The sequence below is a fragment of the Mastomys coucha genome, unplaced genomic scaffold (genome assembly GCF_008632895.1).
Source record: "Mastomys coucha isolate ucsf_1 unplaced genomic scaffold, UCSF_Mcou_1 pScaffold7, whole genome shotgun sequence".
In the NCBI taxonomy this organism is placed as follows: Eukaryota; Metazoa; Chordata; class Mammalia; order Rodentia; family Muridae; genus Mastomys; species Mastomys coucha.
Window position 1 is genome coordinate 95,852,625 of NW_022196913.1, and position 14,212 is coordinate 95,866,836.

Here is a 14,212-nt window from a genome sequence, read left to right on the forward strand (position 1 = left end):
TCGGGGAGGGGGGGTTACGGAGATTTTTTTTTTTTATGAAATAGTTTTGATTACAAGTTTAACTAAATGGAAGCCAGATCGAGGAGGAGGAGGAAAAACATGTCTACGTTTCCCTATGTCGACATAAGCCACAAAAAAATATGGCGTCCGCTTTCGACAGGGCGTTACGTAGACCCGACTCTGTTTTTTATTTATTTATTTTGTGGCCGGCTTCCTGCCTTCTTGGCCAAACTGCGGCGCTTTGTACGAACCGGGCAGGTCCCGCGGGGACTCCATCGGGACGTGGCCCCGTCTCGGCGCTTTTTGGAAGCCTGGGGGGCTGCGTGTGGCTGCTCCCCTCCCTCCCCCGCTCTCCCCTCTGCTCTCCTCTCCTGGTGACGATTCGCCGTAATGTGGTGGCAGGAAGCATGACGCCGGGTTGAGGCTGCCTCTCCTCGCGTCGCTCCCGGTGGCTGCAGGGCGGCCAGCGCGCGGCGGCGCGGGCGGCGGGCGAGGGACCTGCGGGCAGGGCCTGAGCGCGGCGCTGTGCCCACGCCCCGCTCAGGTGCGCGAGGAGGGGGATGCGGGGGGCGCGCGGACCCCGGGGGCCCTGCTGTCCCTGGCTTGCCCGGACCAGCCGGAGCCCCGGTCTCCCTCCCGAGTGGCCGTGGCGTTTTCCAGTCTGCCCCACAAGAGGTTAAAGCATTGCTGGCGTTGGAGCGTCTTTGTGGCTTCCCCCAGGACTTGGGATCCTGAGCTTTGCAAACTTGCCCTTTCCCTAGCAGCTTTGAAGGAGGTTTGCGAAGACCAACAAGCTCGGAAAGTTGGAAAACAGGAGCATCACAGGATCGTCCCTTTGGCCCCCTAGCTGTGCTGTGCTCCGAAGGTGGTGGAGGAGGATGAGGAGGGCTTATCCAACTGGGTGGGTGGAGGAGACCTGTCGCGGTAGCCAAGTCGTGATTTGCCCAGACTTCCACCTGATTGATTGGCTTCAAAGCCAGTGGGGTCTCTGTGTTCCACTGTTCCGCGAAGGCCTTTTGTTGGGGGCGGGGAGGAGGAGGGAGCACCCCTCCCTCTTCAGAGCCACTGCTCAGCTGGGGCCCCAGGCATCACTGTCCTTTAAAGCCCGGAGTTCTCAACATTTGCTGTTCTCTGAAGATCTCTTTCTTTCTGGAAGTGAACAGCTCCTCAATTCCCAGGCCAGCTCCTTGTTGAAGCAGGACCTAGGAGACAAGAATGCCTCCCTGTGACCCCTAAGCGCTTGGACCTCCCACAACAAGCCTCTTAAAACACACTCTCTCTTAAAACACACTCTCTGGCTGCTTTAAGAGTAGAGCAGAAATGCCACGGAAGTGAAGAGAGTCTGAGCGCTCCTGGAGACTTAAGTCAAAAGGTGATTTTCTGTTTCTGAGGGCCTCCAGTTTAAGCGGTTCAGACCCAGGGCAGTAATGTCAAAACGCATTTGGATGACGGCCAAGAGGAATAAATATCTTGTTAAATGACCTGTTTGATAGTAAAAATAGACTAATGGGGCCCGGCAAGTGGTTCAGTGGGACCAACATAAAGGTTTAAGTTTAAAGTGAAAGTTACATAAAGCTGTTTACACTTGTTCTTTTAAAGCTGGGGGAAATCTAAGAATAAGATTTTTAAAAAATGTGTCCCTGACAGTAATCAGTCCTGTGGCGTGTGGAATATTGTTACTGTTTAAAAAAAAAAAAAAAAAAAAAAAAAAAAACCTCAACTCTATCACTGTTCTATGAACCTTACTTTCTAGCAGGGTTTGATGTCAGCTAAGTAGAAAATTCAGAAGGCCAAAGTTTTAGAATAAATCAGTGACTCATCATTTAAAGAGAGAGGTGGGGAAAAAAAAAAAAAAAGCAAATACACTGCAAACATTGGATTCCCAAGTTGAAAACAGAGGATCTTGATTTGTCCTATGTTGATTACATCCCGGTACATCAGGCCTTGGTGGTTATGAGGACACTGTGCCTTTAACAACACTGGTGGGGTGGGGGGCTGTGGGGGGATCATGTTGCTGTTTGGTAAGTGTTCAGAGTACTGCTGTTACAGTATCTAGGCTTGCTGGATGGTTAGCAAGCTTTATCATGCAATCTTCACCCTTACCCCACAAATTAATTAATATTGTCTTTAGATTCTGGTTGAGAAAACAGAAGCTCTCCTAGAAGTAAAGAAAGCTTGGCCAACCCATAGGGCACACTGTAGAGTCTGTGTTGGAGGCCAGGTTAATGCCATGGCATCCATCTGATACAAGGAGGTCGTTACAATGACAAAACACAGGGTCAAGTGCAGGCAGAACTGAAAGCAATAGCTACTGCCCTGGGTCTCCACTCAGGGATTCGTCTGGATTTCATTTGTTTCTTCATTTATTTGGTGAGTGAGCGCTGATGCATTTGTTCATTCAACAACTATAATGTTCCGGATAATAATAAGAGCCCACAGTCATTAAACACTTTTATATACCAGACACTATCCTAAGAGCTTATTATTAGACTATTTTGTCTTCATGACAACCAGGAGATATAGAGGCGTCCATTTTCTATAGGCGAAGAAGCCCAGACCCAGAGAGGTCAACTCACTCATCCTAGACCAAACAGCTCATGAGTCTTGTGTCAGCACCCGCAGCATGGGTGCTCCCACTGCTTCGACACAGTGTACTGCACCAGACATTGTGGCGATGCTAGGGGGCCAGAGCCCTGGGCTCAACACAAAGCTTGGCTCCACGCTAATGGAGATGCTGGTGGGATAAAGACCCCCTACCCTCTAGGAGTTTGAACCAACAGTAGGAGCGCTCATTAAGCCCAATCAAGCAGAATTAAGTAAGTGCTATAATTGAGGAAAGCAGCCATTGTAGATGCACAGGGAGGGTGTGATTGTGCTGCTCAGAGGGCCTCGAGGGGGGAATCTCCTGGAGGGGATGGCATCTAAACTGACCCATGAATGAGAAAGAACAATGCCTGGGTGAGGTTGCATAGGATAGCATTGATTCAGCTGTGAGCAACAGAAATTCCGAAGGCCGTGTGACATTTTTTTTTGGGGGAGGGGTTGGGGAGGGGATGCTGCCTCAGCTGTATCCTTGGGAACCTAAACTGTGTCTTTTCGTTGTGTCACCCTTAGCATGTGGGTCTTAGGCCTGAGGTTTAAGGAGGGGAGGGCACTGTCTCTAGGCCTCCACCAGAGCTATGCTGTGTGGTGACCCACATGGACCAGGGAGAGATTGATCAAGTGTTCTTAGTCAGGCACATTACGGCCGTGAACATGATGGAGTTTGGCTTACAGGGCAGAAAAGGGCGAGTAGCTGTTGATTTAACAGGTAGAATGTCTGCAGTCTCAGATAGGAAGTGGAAGAAAGCCATGGGGGAGGGGCTGGAAGCTGTCTGCAGCCTAGGAAGCAGGAGAAAGGGGTGTAGAAAAAGAGGTGCAGATGTCAGATTTCGCTGTACAGGTGGTTGAATTTACCCCGTAGCACCAGAAGCTGTGGCAGGCTTCTGAGTAAGGGGCTGTCATGTATTCTAAGGATGGTAAGAGAAAGGCTGACACAATGTATCTGGTGCCGGCAAACCTGCTTGGTTCTCATTTGACCTAGAATGAAATCAAGGACATTTTCAGACAGGGGCCCAGGTTGTCTCAGAGAAAGAAAAGATGGCAGAGTACAATGGAAAGAGAAGTGGGGAGGAGAAAGACTCTTTAGATCCTGCCAGTCAGAATCTAAAATTAAGCCCATGTCCTGAAGAGATGGTCAGGGGAGTTCATAGAATTCCCTGGTCAGACAGCTCAGCTGAATCTCTGAGCTCTGGGTTCAGTGAGAGACTGTGTCTCAAAAAAATAAAGCAGAGAGTGGTGGAGGTCAATGTACAATATTGCTCTCTACCCTGTGTGTGACTGACCACACATGGCACACACACTCAAGTGGGCACGCGCACACACACACACACACACACACACACACACACACCACCCCACCAAAACCAGAATTCCAAAATCATTTTGAGGCACTTCAGCTGTCCTAGGACGCATGCACCTCTTCTCCCAGTGATTCCGTGCATGGGGCAGAGGTGGTTGGACAGAGGACTTTACCAGCCATTATCTTCTTCCTGGCCTTTTGGGATTCCTGGGTCAGCTTTACCGCTCGACAACAGAATCGCCTTGGCCTTGGCCCTACCCCGTATTGCTTTAAATCAAGTAGATGTCCTGAGTGGGCCTCAAAGCTGTGTCAGTTCCCTCACACAGGACGCCTCCAGCAGAGCCAAGCTCTCTGATTCTCTGGCTTGAACCCTATTGCTTGCCCGCCATTACCTGCCCCTCTGAACCTTGAGGTTTTCGTCTTTGTTTTTGGTCGGTTGGTCGGTTTTGGTTGTTTGGTTAGTTTGAATTGTTTTGTCTTGAAAGAGAACCACTTGTAGCTGCCGTATGGGTTATTGTGAAGCTTAAAAAGTTTAGGCAAAGGCCTAGCACTGCACCTGACTGACACATTCTCGGAGTCGGCAAACCAGCCCCACTACTGTCATAGCCACTGCCGCCTCCTCTGAGGAGTGGCTTCCTTGCACCTCATACTGAACATGCTGAGTGCTAACCAGCGCCTCTGCCTGTCCTCAGCCCATCGTGTGCTCCTCTTCTCTGCACACAGGCACTCATTCTGTGGCAGATCTGTGTGGCCACAGCAGTGGAAATCCTAAGGAGAGCCTGGTGCCAGTCATGGGCACATCCTGTGTGGAATCACGGTCCACAGCCTGGCAGAGGCGTGCTGAGGGTCACATGGCTGTTTCCATGCCCCTTTGGTAGACACCTAGGTGGGCATTGTGTGTAATTGATGAAAGTCGTCTTCTGAAGAGGGAAAAAAAAAAGAATAAGATGAGGAACTGTGGTCCTGTTTCCCCTCCCCAGCCCCTTCTGTAAAGCCCCCACCCTATGCTGAGCAGGTTGTGATATTAAGAACATCCTCCCACAAGCTGTTTCCTGTTCTGTGCTCGTAGTCAAGCATTTAAGAGAGGTTGATTGGCAATGGTGTGTGTGAGAGAGACCCCCCAAGAAGCAAAGCAATCTCAGTAACACTACATCAGTATTCACCCAAATGTCCCCGAGAAATAGAAAAGGACAGGACCAGAGCCAGGCTCCCTGTGCCTGAGTGGATAGCTTACCCACTAAAACCCTCAACTTACACCCCTTCTTCCTCCTATCCTCCCCTTCCCACCCGACTCCACTTCTTAATATGAGAAGGCTCCTGGAAATTAAATCTAGTCACACAGTGTTTCATAGCAATAGCATTTAACACGGAATGCAGTCTGCAGTGAATGAAATCTGTGTAATATTGATCCCCAGGAAGTTCAATGGTAGGGAGTGTGGCCCCAAGTGTTAACTTGGTATCAAAAAGGTCTACCGTCTGGCCTTTGGGGTCCACAGACTTGGTATGCAATGGAAGAGTTACAGGCCCACGGTTCATTTATCTTATAGAGGGAACCAGTGAAAATCCCAGGGAAAGCATTTGCCATTCAGTAGGAGGAATTGATTTTTGTACCCCTGGGGTACTGGTATAGCCAAAAAGAGTGAGCTCCTTCTTTGGAGGGGGAACCCTTCATGTTGGGGTCTCAGGGCCCATTTGTGAAGGAGAGAAGCTGGCCTGGCTGAGGAGTTATGAGCAGGAGGCCCTGAGTTGAATATAGGCTCTCTTTGGTGTGCTTGGATGCCTGCAGCCGCAGGGAAAGTGGAGGGGGGGGCTAACAATTCTATGTTAGAGATCAGGCAGCATGCATGGATGCATACGTCAGCTGTGTACAGGTGACAGTTTCAAACTAGTATAGCAGAAAGATTCCAGAAAAAAAAACAAACAAAAAAAAAAACACTCCTCAGTGGGCCAGCTATACTCCCACAACCTTGTCAGGTCTGACTGGTGAGACTGAACAAATGCAGAGATACTGGCTCACCCAGACACACCACAAGCCCACAAATCAGTTTATCTGAAGAACGGCAGTGGCTACTGGGTGCCAGACACTGGACTGAATGCTTCCCCTTCATTCTGACACTTAATTGGAGCAGGAAGGGTGAATGGGGAGCTGTGTATGGTCCCAAGGCAAAGACAGGAGGGAACACAAAGCTCAGAGGGCCGAAGTCCTGGCTCAAGAACAAGAAGGGGAGGTAGAGAGTCAGGTGGCTCACTCAGATGGGTTTGTTTCCAGGGCTTTGAAACTAGGGGACAGATGAGCTCCGAGCCAGCCTGTGAAGAGGTGTGGAAAGAGGGGTTGGTTTGGACATACTGTGAGATGCTCTATCTGCTTGCTTTGCCAAGACAGAGATGCCCAATATGTGTACCTGTATGGATACATAGAAGATTATGATCAGAACTGGGATTCTAAATTTTCACCTGTAATCTGTAGAACAGTGCTGCCCTGCCTCTGTCCGGGACACCTCTACCCTCCCCTTGACCTGGACAGAAAGAATCCCAGGGAGCCAAAAGCTGCAGAGCTGGGACCTGAAGATGATCTGGGGCCTTCAGGATGCAGCACAGCCTCACTGGCCAATGAGGATCAGGGGTGGAAGGAGCAAGCATGGGGTTGGGGGTGGGGAATAGCTCTGTGGCTGTTTTTATACAATAAAAGAGGATCATTGTAATTGGGAACCTTTGAATCATAACACGTCTGCCCATGGCTCTCTCCAGCTGCAGAGCCATTTAGTTAAATAGCACACAGAAAACTCCTTTCAGCTGATATTACATTCCCACTGTTCTTAAAATATGAGACAGAGCGGAATCGCTCTAACGACAAAGCCATAGCAGGCTCTCCCAGCCCCTGGGCCTACCCAGAGTCCCCAAAGGATCTCCATGGCCTGTGAAGGATGACATGTTGAGATTATTTTCATTTAAGCTTCTCCTCTGCTTTCCTAGAAACAGATTCAAGATACCTGCACACTGCTCAACCCAAGCCTGAGGGGATGGTCATGTTAGAGATGGCAGAGGATGGGCTGTTGGGTAAAGAGCACATACCCCACCTCTTGGGATGGATGTGTCTTGTCCTTTTCTTTTTAATGTCTCTGTGGTGGTGATGTTAGAGTGCATAGCGGGAGGGGGGCAGAGGGGGGGAAATAGGAACTGGAAACTGAAAACTGGGAAAGGTTATCCTCCAGCCAGGACCTTCTGGAGAAGGGGTGAGCCCCAGGCAAGAAAGGGCTCCACTCTGATCTCTTCAGTGGATGCTTCAGCTTCTCCTGATCCTCAGGAACTGCCATCTACCATCTTCTGGGAAACTTTGTGTTACAGAATTGATTCTGAGAAGGCAGGGTACTGCCGCCAGAAACCGGAGCTATCACACTGTAAGGTCGGATAATAGACACTATCAATTCAAGGGTGAATGGCGGATGTCCCGACGACTGACATTCTAACTAACAGCATGCAGTTGGACAGTGTCTGGCCTTGGTGCTTTTAGAAGGGGAGCGCTGGGTCTCCAAGCACATAGCCTACAATCAGTTGAAAGGACACTCAAGGAAATGAGTTTATTAGTAGGACCCAGCGATGTTCTAGCGAAGAGAAACTTTCAAAGCCAAACCCAGTGCAGTGGCACACACCTGCAGTCCCCTACTGGGAGGCAGACACAAGAGAATGACCACCTTGGTTGAAAAGGGAGTTCCAGGCTACACAGGGCAACAAAGTGACATGATAAGGCCCTGCCTGTCTCTAGACAGGAAGGATGGAGAGAGGGAGGAAGGGAGGAAGGGAAGAAAGAAGGAAGGAAGGAAAGAAAGAAGGAAGGAAGAAAGGAAAGAAGGAAGGAAGGAAGGAGGGAAGGAAGGAAGGAAGGAGGGAAGGAAGGAAGGAAGGAAGGAAAGAAGGAAGGAAGAAGAGAGACTGGAGGATCCAGCTTGGAGAAACTGAGGCCTAGGAAGCTGTGCAAGTCAGCCCAGGATCCCACAATCCTAGAGCAGTGCACTTTATCAGGCACAGACAGTGCAGGTCTTTCTACTTGCTTTATCAGCAGCTTATCTCTGTACCTTTCCTCCCCACTTCCATTCCTCTTTCCTGGCACTTACTGAGCACCTGCCAAAGTGACAGATCAATGTCCCTCCTCTCAGGAAGTCCACACACAATGGTGCTGAACCCCAGCCATGGCTCCGGTCCACATAGCTAATCCTTCTGACGTCATGAGTTCAGTTCTATAATTTTTGTGGGCATGCTTCTGGCATCCCTAAGAGATATTAGGACTCAGTCTTCTGCATTTGACAAGCAAGGCACACAGAATAGGAAGATGTTTGTCCAAGTGTTGGGTCCCTCCCTTCTGCCTTGGCTCCGAGACATGCAGAAGACTGAGACTTCAGAAGCCATGCAATCTAACACCATCTATCTTCGGGACTTAGGAGGTTCCAGGCACTCATGGTTTCTCCTACCCTCTGTGCCTGTGGTTAACAGGGGAACTGGAACTTGAATGCAGCCCTCCTAGGATCCAAGTGGATTTTATCCACTTCAGGCATAAGGCATTTAGTAGTTCTTTCTAGGAAGCCTATGTCAAAGGGGGCATGTTACTCAGAGGTACAGAGTCACTAGAGACTCCCAGGTTTGTTCTTCAGTCTCCTGAAAGTTGAAAAGCGTTTAGTAAGCTGAGGTAATGAAGTAGCAGGTACTTAGTGGCATGAAAACCATAAGCTTAGACAGATTAAAAACTCCGGTGTCACGAATTGTGAAGCTTGGGGCCCTAAGTAGGAGCTCTCTTTCCTTTTCTTTTTCTTCCTTCCTCCCTCTCTCCTTCACTCCAGCTCTTCCTTCTTTTCTTTTTTCAGAAATAGAGTCTCAATATGTAGCCCAGGCTGGCCTTGAACTCACAATCCTCCTGCTGGGATTAGTGAAGGTGCAACTAGTCTTCGGAATGAGCTCTGTTGAAGATAGCATATTTAATTAACCTACTTAAAGTATACCAATACTGCTCTTTAGTATATTTGCATAATTTATGTAGCCATCACCACGATATAACTTCAGAACCTTTCCATCGGCCCCAAACAGAACTTCACGCACCCATTAGCAGCTGCTGTCCATCACGCTTATCCCCTCCCCCCCTACTTCACCCACTCTGGACGGCTGATCTATGCCTTGGCAATCATATAGCCTGCAACCATGAAGAATCATATAGCTTCTTTTACTTGGCTTAAAGCACTCTCGGGTCATCCTCCACGTAGTGTGTATCAGTCTTTCATCCCTTGGTATTGCCGCACAGTACCACACGGGGAAGATGTACCATATTTTGTTATCTATTCACCAGCTAGTGAGCACTTGGGCTGTTTTCCCCCTGGGGAATTTGAGAAGGCTGCCGTGAACATTTCTGTACCTGTGTTTTCATTTACACATGTGTTTTCCTTGCTGTTTGTTTGGAGACAAGAGAGCCCAGGCTGGCATTGAACCCCCAAAGAACCCTTGATCCTCCTGCCTCTGCCTACCTACCTAATGCTGGGATTACAGACATGCAATGCTATACCTCGTCTCTGTCAACGTTTTCATTTCTTTTGGGCACTTAAGTACAGGAATACTTAGAGGAGAAACTGCTGCATATTTGCCAACCCCCGCTACTGTCCTTTGGCCCACTTTACACGTGAGGAAATAAAGGCTTAGGGAAGGGAGGGTCACACTGCTCAACTGTAGGGTAGCAGGACTCAACTTGCAAGCTGTCCGGTGACTACCCAGGACCCAGGGCTATAGCAGGGTAAATAAGGCGTCCTGTGTGTAAAATTGAAGGACACACCCACTTTTGGCCCCCAAGTGTAGAGTTAGCACTAGAAAGTCACTGCCTCCTTAAATTTTGCCTCCTATATTTCTAGTTTGCCATTTGCCTTATCTTGGTCCCAGTTCCTCCTCCTCTACAGAGTTCCATTCTCATCGCTGGGGAGGGCGGAGAAACAAAAAAAGATGACCACGCCTACATTGTTCCTGCCAGAATGAACTTGCAGAGGCCTTATTGACGCTCCTAAGTGGTTGTGAGAATTCAGAGGGTTTAACCTTTAAAGCACATAGCTAGCCTAGTGCCTGGCACCTCAGCAGTGCCCTAGAGATACTAACAGGCACTGTTGTGGTGATAGTTGACAGATCTCTGACCTTAGGCACTGTGAAGCTAGCTATCTGTGAGTCACTCTAGCTTAAGAGATATCCTGGTATCTTTCTCCCTTGACCTGAAGTCTCACCCATGCTCACTGCATAAAAGGATGAGTCATCTTCCAGTGATAAGCAGATTTGATGGCGATCTGTTAGGCTACCTTGGGGGATCTGAGTCCTGGCTGGAGTACCAGCTCTGGCCCTGCTTTAGTTCACATTCTGTGACTGGTTCTGCCATTTCCAAAGCCAGCATGAGGCTCTTTGTGATTCCCAAATGGAACAAGCACCGTTAGACCATACCCATGAGGTCAGGGTCAGCCAGATATATGGGATGCAATGGATTCTTCTTGTGGAATGGGCCCTGTTGGTGACTTTATTTGATACCTTCTCAACCTCCTGGTCTTTCACAATTGGAGTATGGAGGGGGATGCATGAGCTGTAGGAGGGTACTTGTGGAATCTACTTTGAGATATCTAGATAAAGAAGAGAGGTATCAGTTGTTCAGACAATTAGAATGATGGGCTCAGCTTAGTCCAAGGCCACATAGGCCCTGTGTGTGTCTTAGATTCACTCTTAATAACAGGAGCTCAGGGGTTCTGCTCAGCCTTCCTTCTACTCCTCCTAGCCTTGTGCACATAACATACCTAGCATCTAGCCACTGATGATCAGGACTATCTATATGGAGGGTCACCTCTGCCTCACACTGCCCACCAATGGTGGAGCTCTGGGGAGAAAAACCCTGGGTTTTTCTCCTTTGGTTCTCTCCCCGCCTCCTGCCACGAGGACACCTAGCCTTGACTGAGTGGTTGCTCAATAGTTATTAAACTGATAAGTGGAATTGAATACAAGAGAGTTCTGCATGTGTGCTGTGTGTGTGTGTTGAAACACGAGAGGGGCGTAATGCTGGTTCTAACTACACTAAAGTGAATTTTTACTTTTATTTTTTTTGTTTTCTTGTTTGTTTTCTTTTTGCATCTGTGTTTTGTTTTCAAATAAGAAGAGGCAGTCCTACTGGAAGGGCCACCAATTTGCCACCTGTCACCAAGCCCTCCCTTCCTCAGCTCCACTGAGGTGTGATTTGAAAACCCCCAAAGCCACTGGTTTTCACTAAAACCTTCCCTGGTCACTCGGTACCCAGAAGTCCAAACCAAAATGCTTCCGGGAGCTCAGCAAGTAGTATGACACACTGAAGAGTAGAGCGATAGAATGTGGTGTGGCTCGGTAGAAGAGAAAAGCGTTCGCCTTAACCCTTATTTAGCATCGGCCTTGTTCTCCAGCTGGACTCTCCAGTCCTCCTGCAAACGAAAGTAACTTCTGACCCATGGGGTCAAGTCCAAATTCCTGACCATGGTACACTGGCTATCTTGGAGCCAATTTCTTTATACCAGGCAGATTTCCTCTAATTGCCTTACCACTTGTTGCGTGTGCCCCATTTCAGTTGCTCCAGGGCCCTAAGCGCACCATCCCTTCTCCCGTTTATAGCTTTGCACATGGGACTCCTCCCACCCACCTCCATCCCCTAAACTCAGCAATGCCAACTCTACCTTTCTTTCTATGGTGATTCTTGCCCCTCCCCCTGAGAAGCAAAGGTGACCTGAAAAGAGTCGTCACTTCGTGGATTTTGATCCGTTTATGTATCAGTTTGCCTGGGGGGGGGCGGGGGGGGGAAAGGAAGAGTCATTTTCCACCAACAGGGAGAGCTTCCTGTTTGTCTGTCTTCTCGGAGCAAAAGCTCAGGCCTGGCCCACCCTGGGGGTTGAGAATGGATGTCTGCAGAGTGCCTGGATGGCTGCTTGGGTGAGCAAAAGGTCCTCTTTCCAGAGAGAGACCTCCAAGAGAAGGATTGTGCAGGCTTGGCACGAGTGCTTGATGAGCTGCTGCTCATGGCTGCCCCTGATGGCCAGCCTGTGCCAAAGGCTTGAAGGACTAACTGGACAGTTTTCAAATAGGAGGCCATCAAGGCCGCAATGCCTCAGAAGAGCTTTTTCTTAAATTCAGAGGCGTTTGGCAACCTCTGCCTGCCTGGTCCCAACAGGCTGCCTCATCTGGACGCCCAGCCTAGGTACTTCTTGGATCAGCTTCCTGCTTTTGGCAGGGTGTTATTCTTTCTTTCCTCAGAAGAAGGGCCTACCCCCCTGTAGGGCAAACGGGGTGTATTGAAACTGTCCCTTCAGGGCCTTTCTACTGCTTCCAATTTTAAACTTACAGAGACTGAACTGGAAACCTAACTTTAAGTTAGACAACAGGTAAATGGGGTAAAGTATAGACCGGTAGGCAGTGGTACAGAAAGGTGATAATTCCAGCAGTCAGAAAGCTGAGGCATGAGTTAACTGAGGCCACCCTGTTCCTAAATAAACCAAGACAAAATTCTGAAGTATTAAAGAAGGGGATGAGCTTGCCAGATGCCAGCCACTGAAGCAAGCATGGGGTGTGTTCAACCCTTACTTAATGCAATTTAACATTCCCCAATTTGGTAGAAAATTTACACCCATTTTCCCAGGAGAAAACTGAGGCTACAGGACATGAATCTGATGGATAACACTGGAAATGGCAGAGCTGTAGTTTAAAGCCACCTCTGAGTGACATCAAAGTTCTTTCCTGTCACTCTATAAAGAGTGACATTGTTAACATCCAGTGTCACACCCTTAGCAAGAGAGTAAAGAAACCTGCCCTGTCTTCCCCTAGGGTGGCAGACTCTGTTCATGAACAAGACTGGAGTTAACAGGAACATCTTTTCTTTCCTGACAAAGGTGCTTTGGGCACTATTGCAGCCCCTTGTCCTCATGACACTCTTGTGGTTTTGTCCCCGATCAAAAGAGCCAGAAGGCCAATAATCCTACTAGACCAGCCTGTACAGCGAGAAACCTTGTTATGTTTACAGCCTCATGTTTGCACGCATGTGTGTGTAATAGTGACTAACAGACCGTTCTTCAAGGAAGGTATGTGAAACCCAGTTAGTTACGCTTATTTTTAACTGTCAACTTGACACAGTGTGGAAGGAACCACCTGAGAGAAGACCCTCAAAGAAGGACTATCTAGGTCATACTAACCTGTGGTCCTGCCTGTGAGAGTTAACTGGATGGGAAACCCCACCCTGTGTATGCGTGGTACCATGAACTGTATAAGAGTGAAATAAATCAAGCAGAGCAGTAAGTACGTAGACATTCATTTCTCTCTGCTTTTGACTGCACGTAGTGTGGCCAGCTGTCTCCGGTCCCCCTACCTTGACCTCCCCACTCTGATGGGCTGTAACCCGGAATTGGAAGGTGAAACAAACCCCCTTTACTCCCAAGATGGTTTCTGTTGGGTTAGTTATCACACCAACAAAAATAAAATTTGAGCAGAACTCCCCTCCAAGACTAGCCATCTGCCTAAGATGTGATGCTGTGTATGTCAGATAAGCCCCACTATCCCGGGGAGCTTAACAAACTGGGGTCTGCCTCTGAGGAAGTCGGTCCCCAGAAGCTCTCCAGATAGCTTTATTTCAAGCTCTGACTGGAGGGTCCAGGCTGGCGAGATTTTATAGTTGTGACATTTGAAGCCACCAGCTTTCTGGCTCCTGCAGCAGAGAAAGAGAAAAGGACCGAGAGCCGCTCTCAGAGTGGCCACACCTGCTCACAAAGGGAGCCTGGGCAATGTTTGCTATGCCTGACTCCTTGTTCCATAGCAAGGGCGCTCTGCCCATCAGAGCCCTGGCTGTGCTGCTCCTGCAGATATCACCTGCGTCTGCTTTGTTTTGTCCTTTGTGTACTGAAATACCAAAAGCTTTCTTCCACCTCTGCAGGTCCTGCTCTTCTAGAGTTAAAACACGGCCCTTGCTCGAATTGGGAGTCAGGACCACAAAGATTATTAGCAGCAAAGCCAAAGCCTAAAGAGAAGCATCCAGGAACTTAGTCCGGGGGGCCAACTTATAGCTTTAAGGACTGCACCCAGTTTCCTTCCCAGTGATATGTTAAGGAGCCATCATAGGAGAGTGAAAAGCCACCCAGCATTGGTTGTTGTTGTTGTTGTTGTCGTCGTCATCGTCGTTGTTGTTGTTTTAATGTATTGCCTATTTGTCTTTCACGTACACTTTGGAATATGCCATTACAGTTTAGGTTGGCACTGAACAGTCATTCAGTGCGGCCCTAACTTACTGTGAAGCATCCCAATAGT

General features: G+C 48.8%; 1 protein-coding gene across 2 annotated transcripts in view; it reads left to right on the forward strand.

Annotated features, from left to right (window-relative positions):
• Zhx2 (zinc fingers and homeoboxes 2) overlaps nucleotides 1-14,212 on the forward strand; it is a 153,209-nt gene that overhangs the window by 1,120 nt on the left and 137,877 nt on the right. The gene's annotated exons all lie outside the window — the stretch shown is intronic.